The 17,793-nt window shown below is 47.7% G+C and overlaps 12 non-coding genes across 12 annotated transcripts; all 12 read right to left on the reverse strand.

Moving 5' to 3' along the window:
* Positions 1-589: 589 nt before the first annotated feature.
* Positions 590-780, reverse strand: LOC142732382 (U2 spliceosomal RNA). The gene has a single exon (XR_012879577.1). It is a non-coding gene; the product is annotated as a U2 spliceosomal RNA (small nuclear RNA).
* Positions 781-2,068: 1,288 nt separating this feature from the next.
* Positions 2,069-2,259, reverse strand: LOC142732383 (U2 spliceosomal RNA). Its single transcript, XR_012879578.1, has one exon. It is a non-coding gene; the product is annotated as a U2 spliceosomal RNA (small nuclear RNA).
* A 1,285-nt stretch (positions 2,260-3,544) lies between these two features.
* On the reverse strand, positions 3,545-3,735 carry LOC142732384 (U2 spliceosomal RNA). Its single transcript, XR_012879579.1, has one exon. It is a non-coding gene; the product is annotated as a U2 spliceosomal RNA (small nuclear RNA).
* Positions 3,736-5,027: 1,292 nt separating this feature from the next.
* On the reverse strand, positions 5,028-5,218 carry LOC142732385 (U2 spliceosomal RNA). Its single transcript, XR_012879580.1, has one exon. It is a non-coding gene; the product is annotated as a U2 spliceosomal RNA (small nuclear RNA).
* A 1,296-nt stretch (positions 5,219-6,514) lies between these two features.
* Positions 6,515-6,705, reverse strand: LOC142732386 (U2 spliceosomal RNA). The gene has a single exon (XR_012879581.1). It is a non-coding gene; the product is annotated as a U2 spliceosomal RNA (small nuclear RNA).
* A 1,260-nt stretch (positions 6,706-7,965) lies between these two features.
* Positions 7,966-8,156, reverse strand: LOC142732374 (U2 spliceosomal RNA). The gene has a single exon (XR_012879570.1). It is a non-coding gene; the product is annotated as a U2 spliceosomal RNA (small nuclear RNA).
* Positions 8,157-9,446: 1,290 nt separating this feature from the next.
* Positions 9,447-9,637, reverse strand: LOC142732387 (U2 spliceosomal RNA). Its single transcript, XR_012879582.1, has one exon. It is a non-coding gene; the product is annotated as a U2 spliceosomal RNA (small nuclear RNA).
* Positions 9,638-10,925: 1,288 nt separating this feature from the next.
* Positions 10,926-11,116, reverse strand: LOC142732390 (U2 spliceosomal RNA). Its single transcript, XR_012879584.1, has one exon. It is a non-coding gene; the product is annotated as a U2 spliceosomal RNA (small nuclear RNA).
* A 1,289-nt stretch (positions 11,117-12,405) lies between these two features.
* On the reverse strand, positions 12,406-12,596 carry LOC142732391 (U2 spliceosomal RNA). Its single transcript, XR_012879585.1, has one exon. It is a non-coding gene; the product is annotated as a U2 spliceosomal RNA (small nuclear RNA).
* A 1,288-nt stretch (positions 12,597-13,884) lies between these two features.
* On the reverse strand, positions 13,885-14,075 carry LOC142732375 (U2 spliceosomal RNA). Its single transcript, XR_012879571.1, has one exon. It is a non-coding gene; the product is annotated as a U2 spliceosomal RNA (small nuclear RNA).
* Positions 14,076-15,347: 1,272 nt separating this feature from the next.
* On the reverse strand, positions 15,348-15,538 carry LOC142732392 (U2 spliceosomal RNA). Its single transcript, XR_012879586.1, has one exon. It is a non-coding gene; the product is annotated as a U2 spliceosomal RNA (small nuclear RNA).
* Positions 15,539-16,826: 1,288 nt separating this feature from the next.
* Positions 16,827-17,017, reverse strand: LOC142732393 (U2 spliceosomal RNA). Its single transcript, XR_012879587.1, has one exon. It is a non-coding gene; the product is annotated as a U2 spliceosomal RNA (small nuclear RNA).
* Between the last annotated feature and the right edge of the window lie 776 nt (positions 17,018-17,793).

Raw genomic sequence — 17,793 nt, forward strand, 5'->3', positions numbered from 1 at the left:
ATCCTTGCACAGTTTGTTATTCTTCTAGGTAACATAGTAACAAATCCAAATTGCTGCTCTCTTTGTAGGCAAGCAAGGCTTTGTTGCAACTGCAATTCTTACTTCTTCTTGAAATGTAGGGACGACAGTACATTCCATCACATCCATCTAGTGTACACAGGTAGGTCCATTGTGGCGGGCAGGCGAGCGGGCGGGCTGCTTTATTGGCTGTTTGCTGTTCCCCTACTCCACTCCACTATTTGACTGTTGTGCTGCATCAATCAATCAATCAATCAATCAATCAATCAATCAGTGGCTGGCTCAGGTGCAGCTCTTTAACTTACCTAAAAGGGAGGGCGGAGAGAAGACAAGGAAGGTGAATGAGGTGTTCCAATGTGAAATGCCGGAAACACAGAAACACAGACGACACACAACAAGAGGTGGCAATCTATTCATTAATTGCATTTAATCAATGAGCTCATTATCACTCATGCATTGTCCAACAGGTGTTGAAATAATGGGATTAAAAGGGGAGATCCCTTCAGAAAGACAGAAACAATAGCAAAGACAAAAAACACTTTTGGAATCTGCTTTTAGTCAACACATAAGGAAAGGGTGCACCGGTCCTGGAAATACTGCAATACCAGGTCAATGCGTGGAGTGGACAGAGCAAGCTCTATTTCCATCTCCCTGTTCTAAAAATCCATTTAATATATGGTCCCCAGATAGGGGACGTATCAGATATTAAACTGATAAGAACAGATACTACACTTGATCTTAGCCAAAAGGCCGAGAAGCGATAACCCGAACGGGCCGCGCGTTGCCCGAGCCTGCCCGATACTGCTGTTCAGCCCTTGCAGCGATTCAGCCTACTTCTAGGCAATTCCATGGGGCCCTGCAGGCTCACACACTCACAGCTACACGGGAGGTGAATAAAGGCCGGAGAGGAAGCCAGACAGGATTTGCTTCTTTTGCTTGCACCACAATGCAGTGCTGAAAGAGGAGGAATCTACATAAAAACGCCTTCCTGGCAACGCCCAAATGCCCTGCTGCCATGCAGATAAACACTGGCAGCGGCAGCAAGTGCATGCCCACAGCCACCCCTTGTTCCTTCACACCTTGTATCAGCTGTAATCCAGTCCAGTCCAGTGCTGCCTGCTGAGCAGCACTGACCAACACTGCCTGGGCCCAGGCTTTTATCTCTGAGGCCCCATTATGATGTCAGAAAGCTGGCTCTGGAATCCTGAGGGCTCCACTATGACACGTGCAAAGTTCCGTCTGAACTTTATATAAGACGGTGAGGCTCAGTCAGTCACTCAGTGTTGCCTGAGAGGGCAACACTGCAACAGCCGGCCGCCAGGCTGTCTTTTTTTTGCACAGCTAGTTGCCTCCAGGAGGCCACAAGAGGGAGACAAGGGACTGCAAAATGGAAAATAGGCATCCACCAACTTTACAGACAACTTCTCCTTGCTCCTACAACCTCCATCCTTGCACAGTTTGTTATTCTTCTAGGTAACATAGTAACAAATCCAAATTGCTGCTCTCTTTGTAGGCAAGCAAGGCTTTGTTGCAACTGCAATTCTTACTTCTTCTTGAAATGTAGGGACGACAGTACATTCCATCACATCCATCTAGTGTACACAGGTAGGTCCATTGTGGCGGGCAGGCGAGCGGGCGGGCTGCTTTATTGGCTGTTTGCTGTTCCCCTACTCCACTCCACTATTTGACTGTTGTGCTGCATCAATCAATCAATCAATCAATCAATCAATCAATCAATCAATCAATCAATCAGTGGCTGGCTCAGGTGCAGCTCTTTAACTTACCTAAAAGGGAGGGCGGAGAGAAGACAAGGAAGGTGAATGAGGTGTTCCAATGTGAAATGCCGGAAACACAGAAACACAGACGACACACAACAAGAGGTGGCAATCTATTCATTAATTGCATTTAATCAATGAGCTCATTATCACTCATGCATTGTCCAACAGGTGTTGAAATAATGGGATTAAAAGGGGAGATCCCTTCAGAAAGACAGAAACAATAGCAAAGACAAAAAACACTTTTGGAATCTGCTTTTAGTCAACACATAAGGAAAGGGTGCACCGGTCCTGGAAATACTGCAATACCAGGTCAATGCGTGGAGTGGACAGAGCAAGCTCTATTTCCATCTCCCTGTTCTAAAAATCCATTTAATATATGGTCCCCAGATAGGGGACGTATCAGATATTAAACTGATAAGAACAGATACTACACTTGATCTTAGCCAAAAGGCCGAGAAGCGATAACCCGAACGGGCCGCGCGTTGCCCGAGCCTGCCCGATACTGCTGTTCAGCCCTTGCAGCGATTCAGCCTACTTCTAGGCAATTCCATGGGGCCCTGCAGGCTCACACACTCACAGCTACACGGGAGGTGAATAAAGGCCGGAGAGGAAGCCAGACAGGATTTGCTTCTTTTGCTTGCACCACAATGCAGTGCTGAAAGAGGAGGAATCTACATAAAAACGCCTTCCTGGCAACGCCCAAATGCCCTGCTGCCATGCAGATAAACACTGGCAGCGGCAGCAAGTGCATGCCCACAGCCACCCCTTGTTCCTTCACACCTTGTATCAGCTGTAATCCAGTCCAGTCCAGTGCTGCCTGCTGAGCAGCACTGACCAACACTGCCTGGGCCCAGGCTTTTATCTCTGAGGCCCCATTATGATGTCAGAAAGCTGGCTCTGGAATCCTGAGGGCTCCACTATGACACGTGCAAAGTTCCGTCTGAACTTTATATAAGACGGTGAGGCTCAGTCAGTCACTCAGTGTTGCCTGAGAGGGCAACACTGCAACAGCCGGCCGCCAGGCTGTCTTTTTTTTGCACAGCTAGTTGCCTCCAGGAGGCCACAAGAGGGAGACAAGGGACTGCAAAATGGAAAATAGGCATCCACCAACTTTACAGACAACTTCTCCTTGCTCCTACAACCTCCATCCTTGCACAGTTTGTTATTCTTCTAGGTAACATAGTAACAAATCCAAATTGCTGCTCTCTTTGTAGGCAAGCAAGGCTTTGTTGCAACTGCAATTCTTACTTCTTCTTGAAATTGTAGGGACGACAGTACATTCCATCACATCCATCTAGTGTACACAGGTAGGTCCATAGTGGCGGGCAGGCGAGCGGGCGGGCTGCTTTATTGGCTGTTTGCTGTTCCCCTACTCCACTCCACTATTTGACTGTTGTGCTGCATCAATCAATCAATCAATCAATCAATCAATCAATCAATCAATCAATCAGTGGCTGGCTCAGGTGCAGCTCTTTAACTTACCTAAAAGGGAGGGCGGAGAGAAGACAAGGAAGGTGAATGAGGTGTTCCAATGTGAAATGCCGGAAACACAGAAACACAGACGACACACAACAAGAGGTGGCAATCTATTCATTAATTGCATTTAATCAATGAGCTCATTATCACTCATGCATTGTCCAACAGGTGTTGAAATAATGGGATTAAAAGGGGAGATCCCTTCAGAAAGACAGAAACAATAGCAAAGACAAAAAACACTTTTGGAATCTGCTTTTAGTCAACACATAAGGAAAGGGTGCACCGGTCCTGGAAATACTGCAATACCAGGTCAATGCGTGGAGTGGACAGAGCAAGCTCTATTTCCATCTCCCTGTTCTAAAAATCCATTTAATATATGGTCCCCAGATAGGGGACGTATCAGATATTAAACTGATAAGAACAGATACTACACTTGATCTTAGCCAAAAGGCCGAGAAGCGATAACCCGAACGGGCCGCGCGTTGCCCGAGCCTGCCCGATACTGCTGTTCAGCCCTTGCAGCGATTCAGCCTACTTCTAGGCAATTCCATGGGGCCCTGCAGGCTCACACACTCACAGCTACACGGGAGGTGAATAAAGGCCGGAGAGGAAGCCAGACAGGATTTGCTTCTTTTGCTTGCACCACAATGCAGTGCTGAAAGAGGAGGAATCTACATAAAAACGCCTTCCTGGCAACGCCCAAATGCCCTGCTGCCATGCAGATAAACACTGGCAGCGGCAGCAAGTGCATGCCCACAGCCACCCCTTGTTCCTTCACACCTTGTATCAGCTGTAATCCAGTCCAGTCCAGTGCTGCCTGCTGAGCAGCACTGACCAACACTGCCTGGGCCCAGGCTTTTATCTCTGAGGCCCCATTATGATGTCAGAAAGCTGGCTCTGGAATCCTGAGGGCTCCACTATGACACGTGCAAAGTTCCGTCTGAACTTTATATAAGACGGTGAGGCTCAGTCAGTCACTCAGTGTTGCCTGAGAGGGCAACACTGCAACAGCCGGCCGCCAGGCTGTCTTTTTTTTGCACAGCTAGTTGCCTCCAGGAGGCCACAAGAGGGAGACAAGGGACTGCAAAATGGAAAATAGGCATCCACCAACTTTACAGACAACTTCTCCTTGCTCCTACAACCTCCATCCTTGCACAGTTTGTTATTCTTCTAGGTAACATAGTAACAAATCCAAATTGCTGCTCTCTTTGTAGGCAAGCAAGGCTTTGTTGCAACTGCAATTCTTACTTCTTCTTGAAATGTAGGGACGACAGTACATTCCATCACATCCATCTAGTGTACACAGGTAGGTCCATTGTGGCGGGCAGGCGAGCGGGCGGGCTGCTTTATTGGCTGTTTGCTGTTCCCCTACTCCACTCCACTATTTGACTGTTGTGCTGCATCAATCAATCAATCAATCAATCAATCAATCAATCAATCAATCAATCAATCAATCAGTGGCTGGCTCAGGTGCAGCTCTTTAACTTACCTAAAAGGGAGGGCGGAGAGAAGACAAGGAAGGTGAATGAGGTGTTCCAATGTGAAATGCCGGAAACACAGAAACACAGACGACACACAACAAGAGGTGGCAATCTATTCATTAATTGCATTTAATCAATGAGCTCATTATCACTCATGCATTGTCCAACAGGTGTTGAAATAATGGGATTAAAAGGGGAGATCCCTTCAGAAAGACAGAAACAATAGCAAAGACAAAAAACACTTTTGGAATCTGCTTTTAGTCAACACATAAGGAAAGGGTGCACCGGTCCTGGAAATACTGCAATACCAGGTCAATGCGTGGAGTGGACAGAGCAAGCTCTATTTCCATCTCCCTGTTCTAAAAATCCATTTAATATATGGTCCCCAGATAGGGGACGTATCAGATATTAAACTGATAAGAACAGATACTACACTTGATCTTAGCCAAAAGGCCGAGAAGCGATAACCCGAACGGGCCGCGCGTTGCCCGAGCCTGCCCGATACTGCTGTTCAGCCCTTGCAGCGATTCAGCCTACTTCTAGGCAATTCCATGGGGCCCTGCAGGCTCACACACTCACAGCTACACGGGAGGTGAATAAAGGCCGGAGAGGAAGCCAGACAGGATTTGCTTCTTTTGCTTGCACCACAATGCAGTGCTGAAAGAGGAGGAATCTACATAAAAACGCCTTCCTGGCAACGCCCAAATGCCCTGCTGCCATGCAGATAAACACTGGCAGCGGCAGCAAGTGCATGCCCACAGCCACCCCTTGTTCCTTCACACCTTGTATCAGCTGTAATCCAGTCCAGTCCAGTGCTGCCTGCTGAGCAGCACTGACCAACACTGCCTGGGCCCAGGCTTTTATCTCTGAGGCCCCATTATGATGTCAGAAAGCTGGCTCTGGAATCCTGAGGGCTCCACTATGACACGTGCAAAGTTCCGTCTGAACTTTATATAAGACGGTGAGGCTCAGTCAGTCACTCAGTGTTGCCTGAGAGGGCAACACTGCAACAGCCGGCCGCCAGGCTGTCTTTTTTTTGCACAGCTAGTTGCCTCCAGGAGGCCACAAGAGGGAGACAAGGGACTGCAAAATGGAAAATAGGCATCCACCAACTTTACAGACAACTTCTCCTTGCTCCTACAACCTCCATCCTTGCACAGTTTGTTATTCTTCTAGGTAACATAGTAACAAATCCAAATTGCTGCTCTCTTTGTAGGCAAGCAAGGCTTTGTTGCAACTGCAATTCTTACTTCTTCTTGAAATGTAGGGACGACAGTACATTCCATCACATCCATCTAGTGTACACAGGTAGGTCCATTGTGGCGGGCAGGCGAGCGGGCGGGCTGCTTTATTGGCTGTTTGCTGTTCCCCTACTCCACTCCACTATTTGACTGTTGTGCTGCATCAATCAATCAATCAATCAATCAATCAATCAATCAATCAATCAATCAATCAATCAATCAGTGGCTGGCTCAGGTGCAGCTCTTTAACTTACCTAAAAGGGAGGGCGGAGAGAAGACAAGGAAGGTGAATGAGGTGTTCCAATGTGAAATGCCGGAAACACAGAAACACAGACGACACACAACAAGAGGTGGCAATCTATTCATTAATTGCATTTAATCAATGAGCTCATTATCACTCATGCATTGTCCAACAGGTGTTGAAATAATGGGATTAAAAGGGGAGATCCCTTCAGAAAGACAGAAACAATAGCAAAGACAAAAAACACTTTTGGAATCTGCTTTTAGTCAACACATAAGGAAAGGGTGCACCGGTCCTGGAAATACTGCAATACCAGGTCAATGCGTGGAGTGGACAGAGCAAGCTCTATTTCCATCTCCCTGTTCTAAAAATCCATTTAATATATGGTCCCCAGATAGGGGACGTATCAGATATTAAACTGATAAGAACAGATACTACACTTGATCTTAGCCAAAAGGCCGAGAAGCGATAACCCGAACGGGCCGCGCGTTGCCCGAGCCTGCCCGATACTGCTGTTCAGCCCTTGCAGCAATTCCATGGGGCCCTGCAGGCTCACACACTCACAGCTACACGGGAGGTGAATAAAGGCCGGAGAGGAAGCCAGACAGGATTTGCTTCTTTTGCTTGCACCACAATGCAGTGCTGAAAGAGGAGGAATCTACATAAAAACGCCTTCCTGGCAACGCCCAAATGCCCTGCTGCCATGCAGATAAACACTGGCAGCGGCAGCAAGTGCATGCCCACAGCCACCCCTTGTTCCTTCACACCTTGTATCAGCTGTAATCCAGTCCAGTCCAGTGCTGCCTGCTGAGCAGCACTGACCAACACTGCCTGGGCCCAGGCTTTTATCTCTGAGGCCCCATTATGATGTCAGAAAGCTGGCTCTGGAATCCTGAGGGCTCCACTATGACACGTGCAAAGTTCCGTCTGAACTTTATATAAGACGGTGAGGCTCAGTCAGTCACTCAGTGTTGCCTGAGAGGGCAACACTGCAACAGCCGGCCGCCAGGCTGTCTTTTTTTTGCACAGCTAGTTGCCTCCAGGAGGCCACAAGAGGGAGACAAGGGACTGCAAAATGGAAAATAGGCATCCACCAACTTTACAGACAACTTCTCCTTGCTCCTACAACCTCCATCCTTGCACAGTTTGTTATTCTTCTAGGTAACATAGTAACAAATCCAAATTGCTGCTCTCTTTGTAGGCAAGCAAGGCTTTGTTGCAACTGCAATTCTTACTTCTTCTTGAAATGTAGGGACGACAGTACATTCCATCACATCCATCTAGTGTACACAGGTAGGTCCATTGTGGCGGGCAGGCGAGCGGGCGGGCTGCTTTATTGGCTGTTTGCTGTTCCCCTACTCCACTCCACTATTTGACTGTTGTGCTGCATCAATCAATCAATCAATCAATCAATCAATCAATCAATCAATCAGTGGCTGGCTCAGGTGCAGCTCTTTAACTTACCTAAAAGGGAGGGCGGAGAGAAGACAAGGAAGGTGAATGAGGTGTTCCAATGTGAAATGCCGGAAACACAGAAACACAGACGACACACAACAAGAGGTGGCAATCTATTCATTAATTGCATTTAATCAATGAGCTCATTATCACTCATGCATTGTCCAACAGGTGTTGAAATAATGGGATTAAAAGGGGAGATCCCTTCAGAAAGACAGAAACAATAGCAAAGACAAAAAACACTTTTGGAATCTGCTTTTAGTCAACACATAAGGAAAGGGTGCACCGGTCCTGGAACTACTGCAATACCAGGTCAATGCGTGGAGTGGACAGAGCAAGCTCTATTTCCATCTCCCTGTTCTAAAAATCCATTTAATATATGGTCCCCAGATAGGGGACGTATCAGATATTAAACTGATAAGAACAGATACTACACTTGATCTTAGCCAAAAGGCCGAGAAGCGATAACCCGAACGGGCCGCGCGTTGCCCGAGCCTGCCCGATACTGCTGTTCAGCCCTTGCAGCGATTCAGCCTACTTCTAGGCAATTCCATGGGGCCCTGCAGGCTCACACACTCACAGCTACACGGGAGGTGAATAAAGGCCGGAGAGGAAGCCAGACAGGATTTGCTTCTTTTGCTTGCACCACAATGCAGTGCTGAAAGAGGAGGAATCTACATAAAAACGCCTTCCTGGCAACGCCCAAATGCCCTGCTGCCATGCAGATAAACACTGGCAGCGGCAGCAAGTGCATGCCCACAGCCACCCCTTGTTCCTTCACACCTTGTATCAGCTGTAATCCAGTCCAGTCCAGTGCTGCCTGCTGAGCAGCACTGACCAACACTGCCTGGGCCCAGGCTTTTATCTCTGAGGCCCCATTATGATGTCAGAAAGCTGGCTCTGGAATCCTGAGGGCTCCACTATGACACGTGCAAAGTTCCGTCTGAACTTTATATAAGACGGTGAGGCTCAGTCAGTCACTCAGTGTTGCCTGAGAGGGCAACACTGCAACAGCCGGCCGCCAGGCTGTCTTTTTTTTGCACAGCTAGTTGCCTCCAGGAGGCCACAAGAGGGAGACAAGGGACTGCAAAATGGAAAATAGGCATCCACCAACTTTACAGACAACTTCTCCTTGCTCCTACAACCTCCATCCTTGCACAGTTTGTTATTCTTCTAGGTAACATAGTAACAAATCCAAATTGCTGCTCTCTTTGTAGGCAAGCAAGGCTTTGTTGCAACTGCAATTCTTACTTCTTCTTGAAATGTAGGGACGACAGTACATTCCATCACATCCATCTAGTGTACACAGGTAGGTCCATTGTGGCGGGCAGGCGAGCGGGCGGGCTGCTTTATTGGCTGTTTGCTGTTCCCCTACTCCACTCCACTATTTGACTGTTGTGCTGCATCAATCAATCAATCAATCAATCAATCAATCAATCAATCAATCAATCAATCAATTGGCTGGCTCAGGTGCAGCTCTTTTAACTTACCTAAAAGGGAGGGCGGAGAGAAGACAAGGAAGGTGAATGAGGTGTTCCAATGTGAAATGCCGGAAACACAGAAACACAGACGACACACAACAAGAGGTGGCAATCTATTCATTAATTGCATTTAATCAATGAGCTCATTATCACTCATGCATTGTCCAACAGGTGTTGAAATAATGGGATTAAAAGGGGAGATCCCTTCAGAAAGACAGAAACAATAGCAAAGACAAAAAACACTTTTGGAATCTGCTTTTAGTCAACACATAAGGAAAGGGTGCACCGGTCCTGGAAATACTGCAATACCAGGTCAATGCGTGGAGTGGACAGAGCAAGCTCTATTTCCATCTCCCTGTTCTAAAAATCCATTTAATATATGGTCCCCAGATAGGGGACGTATCAGATATTAAACTGATAAGAACAGATACTACACTTGATCTTAGCCAAAAGGCCGAGAAGCGATAACCCGAACGGGCCGCGCGTTGCCCGAGCCTGCCCGATACTGCTGTTCAGCCCTTGCAGCGATTCAGCCTACTTCTAGGCAATTCCATGGGGCCCTGCAGGCTCACACACTCACAGCTACACGGGAGGTGAATAAAGGCCGGAGAGGAAGCCAGACAGGATTTGCTTCTTTTGCTTGCACCACAATGCAGTGCTGAAAGAGGAGGAATCTACATAAAAACGCCTTCCTGGCAACGCCCAAATGCCCTGCTGCCATGCAGATAAACACTGGCAGCGGCAGCAAGTGCATGCCCACAGCCACCCCTTGTTCCTTCACACCTTGTATCAGCTGTAATCCAGTCCAGTCCAGTGCTGCCTGCTGAGCAGCACTGACCAACACTGCCTGGGCCCAGGCTTTTATCTCTGAGGCCCCATTATGATGTCAGAAAGCTGGCTCTGGAATCCTGAGGGCTCCACTATGACACGTGCAAAGTTCCGTCTGAACTTTATATAAGACGGTGAGGCTCAGTCAGTCACTCAGTGTTGCCTGAGAGGGCAACACTGCAACAGCCGGCCGCCAGGCTGTCTTTTTTTTGCACAGCTAGTTGCCTCCAGGAGGCCACAAGAGGGAGACAAGGGACTGCAAAATGGAAAATAGGCATCCACCAACTTTACAGACAACTTCTCCTTGCTCCTACAACCTCCATCCTTGCACAGTTTGTTATTCTTCTAGGTAACATAGTAACAAATCCAAATTGCTGCTCTCTTTGTAGGCAAGCAAGGCTTTGTTGCAACTGCAATTCTTACTTCTTCTTGAAATGTAGGGACGACAGTACATTCCATCACATCCATCTAGTGTACACAGGTAGGTCCATTGTGGCGGGCAGGCGAGCGGGCGGGCTGCTTTATTGGCTGTTTGCTGTTCCCCTACTCCACTCCACTATTTGACTGTTGTGCTGCATCAATCAATCAATCAATCAATCAATCAATCAATCAATCAATCAATCAATCAGTGGCTGGCTCAGGTGCAGCTCTTTAACTTACCTAAAAGGGAGGGCGGAGAGAAGACAAGGAAGGTGAATGAGGTGTTCCAATGTGAAATGCCGGAAACACAGAAACACAGACGACACACAACAAGAGGTGGCAATCTATTCATTAATTGCATTTAATCAATGAGCTCATTATCACTCATGCATTGTCCAACAGGTGTTGAAATAATGGCATTAAAAGGGGAGATCCCTTCAGAAAGACAGAAACAATAGCAAAGACAAAAAACACTTTTGGAATCTGCTTTTAGTCAACACATAAGGAAAGGGTGCACCGGTCCTGGAAATACTGCAATACCAGGTCAATGCGTGGAGTGGACAGAGCAAGCTCTATTTCCATCTCCCTGTTCTAAAAATCCATTTAATATATGGTCCCCAGATAGGGGACGTATCAGATATTAAACTGATAAGAACAGATACTACACTTGATCTTAGCCAAAAGGCCGAGAAGCGATAACCCGAACGGGCCGCGCGTTGCCCGAGCCTGCCCGATACTGCTGTTCAGCCCTTGCAGCGATTCAGCCTACTTCTAGGCAATTCCATGGGGCCCTGCAGGCTCACACACTCACAGCTACACGGGAGGTGAATAAAGGCCGGAGAGGAAGCCAGACAGGATTTGCTTCTTTTGCTTGCACCACAATGCAGTGCTGAAAGAGGAGGAATCTACATAAAAACGCCTTCCTGGCAACGCCCAAATGCCCTGCTGCCATGCAGATAAACACTGGCAGCGGCAGCAAGTGCATGCCCACAGCCACCCCTTGTTCCTTCACACCTTGTATCAGCTGTAATCCAGTCCAGTCCAGTGCTGCCTGCTGAGCAGCACTGACCAACACTGCCTGGGCCCAGGCTTTTATCTCTGAGGCCCCATTATGATGTCAGAAAGCTGGCTCTGGAATCCTGAGGGCTCCACTATGACACGTGCAAAGTTCCGTCTGAACTTTATATAAGACGGTGAGGCTCAGTCAGTCACTCAGTGTTGCCTGAGAGGGCAACACTGCAACAGCCGGCCGCCAGGCTGTCTTTTTTTTGCACAGCTAGTTGCCTCCAGGAGGCCACAAGAGGGAGACAAGGGACTGCAAAATGGAAAATAGGCATCCACCAACTTTACAGACAACTTCTCCTTGCTCCTACAACCTCCATCCTTGCACAGTTTGTTATTCTTCTAGGTAACATAGTAACAAATCCAAATTGCTGCTCTCTTTGTAGGCAAGCAAGGCTTTGTTGCAACTGCAATTCTTACTTCTTCTTGAAATGTAGGGACGACAGTACATTCCATCACATCCATCTAGTGTACACAGGTAGGTCCATTGTGGCGGGCAGGCGAGCGGGCGGGCTGCTTTATTGGCTGTTTGCTGTTCCCCTACTCCACTCCACTATTTGACTGTTGTGCTGCAATCAATCAATCAATCAATCAATCAATCAATCAATCAATCAATCAATCAATCAGTGGCTGGCTCAGGTGCAGCTCTTTAACTTACCTAAAAGGGAGGGCGGAGAGAAGACAAGGAAGGTGAATGAGGTGTTCCAATGTGAAATGCCGGAAACACAGAAACACAGACGACACACAACAAGAGGTGGCAATCTATTCATTAATTGCATTTAATCAATGAGCTCATTATCACTCATGCATTGTCCAACAGGTGTTGAAATAATGGGATTAAAAGGGGAGATCCCTTCAGAAAGACAGAAACAATAGCAAAGACAAAAAACACTTTTGGAATCTGCTTTTAGTCAACACATAAGGAAAGGGTGCACCGGTCCTGGAAATACTGCAATACCAGGTCAATGCGTGGAGTGGACAGAGCAAGCTCTATTTCCATCTCCCTGTTCTAAAAATCCATTTAATATATGGTCCCCAGATAGGGGACGTATCAGATATTAAACTGATAAGAACAGATACTACACTTGATCTTAGCCAAAAGGCCGAGAAGCGATAACCCGAACGGGCCGCGCGTTGCCCGAGCCTGCCCGATACTGCTGTTCAGCCCTTGCAGCGATTCAGCCTACTTCTAGGCAATTCCATGGGGCCCTGCAGGCTCACACACTCACAGCTACACGGGAGGTGAATAAAGGCCGGAGAGGAAGCCAGACAGGATTTGCTTCTTTTGCTTGCACCACAATGCAGTGCTGAAAGAGGAGGAATCTACATAAAAACGCCTTCCTGGCAACGCCCAAATGCCCTGCTGCCATGCAGATAAACACTGGCAGCGGCAGCAAGTGCATGCCCACAGCCACCCCTTGTTCCTTCACACCTTGTATCAGCTGTAATCCAGTCCAGTCCAGTGCTGCCTGCTGAGCAGCACTGACCAACACTGCCTGGGCCCAGGCTTTTATCTCTGAGGCCCCATTATGATGTCAGAAAGCTGGCTCTGGAATCCTGAGGGCTCCACTATGACACGTGCAAAGTTCCGTCTGAACTTTATATAAGACGGTGAGGCTCAGTCAGTCACTCAGTGTTGCCTGAGAGGGCAACACTGCAACAGCCGGCCGCCAGGCTGTCTTTTTTTTGCACAGCTAGTTGCCTCCAGGAGGCCACAAGAGGGAGACAAGGGACTGCAAAATGGAAAATAGGCATCCACCAACTTTACAGACAACTTCTCCTTGCTCCTACAACCTCCATCCTTGCACAGTTTGTTATTCTTCTAGGTAACATAGTAACAAATCCAAATTGCTGCTCTCTTTGTAGGCAAGCAAGGCTTTGTTGCAACTGCAATTCTTACTTCTTCTTGAAATGTAGGGACGACAGTACATTCCATCACATCCATCTAGTGTACACAGGTAGGTCCATTGTGGCGGGCAGGCGAGCGGGCGGGCTGCTTTATTGGCTGTTTGCTGTTCCCCTACTCCACTCCACTATTTGACTGTTGTGCTGCATCAATCAATCAATCAATCAATCAATCAATCAATCAATCAATCAATCAATCAGTGGCTGGCTCAGGTGCAGCTCTTTAACTTACCTAAAAGGGAGGGCGGAGAGAAGACAAGGAAGGTGAATGAGGTGTTCCAATGTGAAATGCCGGAAACACAGAAACACAGACGACACACAACAAGAGGTGGCAATCTATTCATTAATTGCATTTAATCAATGAGCTCATTATCACTCATGCATTGTCCAACAGGTGTTGAAATAATGGGATTAAAAGGGGAGATCCCTTCAGAAAGACAGAAACAATAGCAAAGACAAAAAACACTTTTGGAATCTGCTTTTAGTCAACACATAAGGAAAGGGTGCACCGGTCCTGGAAATACTGCAATACCAGGTCAATGCGTGGAGTGGACAGAGCAAGCTCTATTTCCATCTCCCTGTTCTAAAAATCCATTTAATATATGGTCCCCAGATAGGGGACGTATCAGATATTAAACTAATAAGAACAGATACTACACTTGATCTTAGCCAAAAGGCCGAGAAGCGATAACCCGAACGGGCCGCGCGTTGCCCGAGCCTGCCCGATACTGCTGTTCAGCCCTTGCAGCGATTCAGCCTACTTCTAGGCAATTCCATGGGGCCCTGCAGGCTCACACACTCACAGCTACACGGGAGGTGAATAAAGGCCGGAGAGGAAGCCAGACAGGATTTGCTTCTTTTGCTTGCACCACAATGCAGTGCTGAAAGAGGAGGAATCTACATAAAAACGCCTTCCTGGCAACGCCATGCAGATAAACACTGGCAGCGGCAGCAAGTGCATGCCCACAGCCACCCCTTGTTCCTTCACACCTTGTATCAGCTGTAATCCAGTCCAGTCCAGTGCTGCCTGCTGAGCAGCACTGACCAACACTGCCTGGGCCCAGGCTTTTATCTCTGAGGCCCCATTATGATGTCAGAAAGCTGGCTCTGGAATCCTGAGGGCTCCACTATGACACGTGCAAAGTTCCGTCTGAACTTTATATAAGACGGTGAGGCTCAGTCAGTCACTCAGTGTTGCCTGAGAGGGCAACACTGCAACAGCCGGCCGCCAGGCTGTCTTTTTTTTGCACAGCTAGTTGCCTCCAGGAGGCCACAAGAGGGAGACAAGGGACTGCAAAATGGAAAATAGGCATCCACCAACTTTACAGACAACTTCTCCTTGCTCCTACAACCTCCATCCTTGCACAGTTTGTTATTCTTCTAGGTAACATAGTAACAAATCCAAATTGCTGCTCTCTTTGTAGGCAAGCAAGGCTTTGTTGCAACTGCAATTCTTACTTCTTCTTGAAATGTAGGGACGACAGTACATTCCATCACATCCATCTAGTGTACACAGGTAGGTCCATTGTGGCGGGCAGGCGAGCGGGCGGGCTGCTTTATTGGCTGTTTGCTGTTCCCCTACTCCACTCCACTATTTGACTGTTGTGCTGCATCAATCAATCAATCAATCAATCAATCAATCAATCAATCAATCAATCAATCAGTGGCTGGCTCAGGTGCAGCTCTTTAACTTACCTAAAAGGGAGGGCGGAGAGAAGACAAGGAAGGTGAATGAGGTGTTCCAATGTGAAATGCCGGAAACACAGAAACACAGACGACACACAACAAGAGGTGGCAATCTATTCATTAATTGCATTTAATCAATGAGCTCATTATCACTCATGCATTGTCCAACAGGTGTTGAAATAATGGGATTAAAAGGGGAGATCCCTTCAGAAAGACAGAAACAATAGCAAAGACAAAAAACACTTTTGGAATCTGCTTTTAGTCAACACATAAGGAAAGGGTGCACCGGTCCTGGAAATACTGCAATACCAGGTCAATGCGTGGAGTGGACAGAGCAAGCTCTATTTCCATCTCCCTGTTCTAAAAATCCATTTAATATATGGTCCCCAGATAGGGGACGTATCAGATATTAAACTGATAAGAACAGATACTACACTTGATCTTAGCCAAAAGGCCGAGAAGCGATAACCCGAACGGGCCGCGCGTTGCCCGAGCCTGCCCGATACTGCTGTTCAGCCCTTGCAGCGATTCAGCCTACTTCTAGGCAATTCCATGGGGCCCTGCAGGCTCACACACTCACAGCTACACGGGAGGTGAATAAAGGCCGGAGAGGAAGCCAGACAGGATTTGCTTCTTTTGCTTGCACCACAATGCAGTGCTGAAAGAGGAGGAATCTACATAAAAACGCCTTCCTGGCAACGCCCAAATGCCCTGCTGCCATGCAGATAAACACTGGCAGCGGCAGCAAGTGCATGCCCACAGCCACCCCTTGTTCCTTCACACCTTGTATCAGCTGTAATCCAGTCCAGTCCAGTGCTGCCTGCTGAGCAGCACTGACCAACACTGCCTGGGCCCAGGCTTTTATCTCTGAGGCCCCATTATGATGTCAGAAAGCTGGCTCTGGAATCCTGAGGGCTCCACTATGACACGTGCAAAGTTCCGTCTGAACTTTATATAAGACGGTGAGGCTCAGTCAGTCACTCAGTGTTGCCTGAGAGGGCAACACTGCAACAGCCGGCCGCCAGGCTGTCTTTTTTTTGCACAGCTAGTTGCCTCCAGGAGGCCACAAGAGGGAGACAAGGGACTGCAAAATGGAAAATAGGCATCCACCAACTTTACAGACAACTTCTCCTTGCTCCTACAACCTCCATCCTTGCACAGTTTGTTATTCTTCTAGGTAACATAGTAACAAATCCAAATTGCTGCTCTCTTTGTAGGCAAGCAAGGCTTTGTTGCAACTGCAATTCTTACTTCTTCTTGAAATGTAGGGACGACAGTACATTCCATCACATCCATCTAGTGTACACAGGTAGGTCCATTGTGGCGGGCAGGCGAGCGGGCGGGCTGCTTTATTGGCTGTTTGCTGTTCCCCTACTCCACTCCACTATTTGACTGTTGTGCTGCATCAATCAATCAATCAATCAATCAATCAATCAATCAATCAATCAATCAATCAGTGGCTGGCTCAGGTGCAGCTCTTTAACTTACCTAAAAGGGAGGGCGGAGAGAAGACAAGGAAGGTGAATGAGGTGTTCCAATGTGAAATGCCGGAAACACAGAAACACAGACGACACACAACAAGAGGTGGCAATCTATTCATTAATTGCATTTAATCAATGAGCTCATTATCACTCATGCATTGTCCAACAGGTGTTGAAATAATGGGATTAAAAGGGGAGATCCCTTCAGAAAGACAGAAACAATAGCAAAGACAAAAAACACTTTTGGAATCTGCTTTTAGTCAACACATAAGGAAAGGGTGCACCGGTCCTGGAAATACTGCAATACCAGGTCAATGCGTGGAGTGGACAGAGCAAGCTCTATTTCCATCTCCCTGTTCTAAAAATCCATTTAATATATGGTCCCCAGATAGGGGACGTATCAGATATTAAACTGATAAGAACAGATACTACACTTGATCTTAGCCAAAAGGCCGAGAAGCGATAACCCGAACGGGCCGCGCGTTGCCCGAGCCTGCCCGATACTGCTGTTCAGCCCTTGCAGCGATTCAGCCTACTTCTAGGCAATTCCATGGGGCCCTGCAGGCTCACACACTCACAGCTACACGGGAGGTGAATAAAGGCCGGAGAGGAAGCCAGACAGGATTTGCTTCTTTTGCTTGCACCACAATGCAGTGCTGAAAGAGGAGGAATCTACATAAAAACGCCTTCCTGGCAACGCCCAAATGCCCTGCTGCCATGCAGATAAACACTGGCAGCGGCAGCAAGTGCATGCCCACAGCCACCCCTTGTTCCTTCACACCTTGTATCAGCTGTAATCCAGTCCAGTCCAGTGCTGCCTGCTGAGCAGCACTGACCAACACTGCCTGGGCCCAGGCTTTTATCTCTGAGGCCCCATTATGATGTCAGAAAGCTGGCTCTGGAATCCTGAGGGCTCCACTATGACACGTGCAAAGTTCCGTCTGAACTTTATATAAGACGGTGAGGCTCAGTCAGTCACTCAGTGTTGCCTGAGAGGGCAACACTGCAACAGCCGGCCGCCAGGCTGTCTTTTTTTTGCACAGCTAGTTGCCTCCAGGAGGCCACAAGAGGGAGACAAGGGACTGCAAAATGGAAAATAGGCATCCACCAACTTTACAGACAACTTCTCCTTGCTCCTACAACCTCCATCCTTGCACAGTTTGTTATTCTTCTAGGTAACATAGTAACAAATCCAAATTGCTGCTCTCTTTGTAGGCAAGCAAGGCTTTGTTGCAACTGC

The sequence above is a fragment of the Rhinoderma darwinii genome, unplaced genomic scaffold, assembly GCF_050947455.1.
Source record: "Rhinoderma darwinii isolate aRhiDar2 unplaced genomic scaffold, aRhiDar2.hap1 Scaffold_906, whole genome shotgun sequence".
Taxonomy (NCBI): domain Eukaryota; kingdom Metazoa; phylum Chordata; class Amphibia; order Anura; family Rhinodermatidae; genus Rhinoderma; species Rhinoderma darwinii.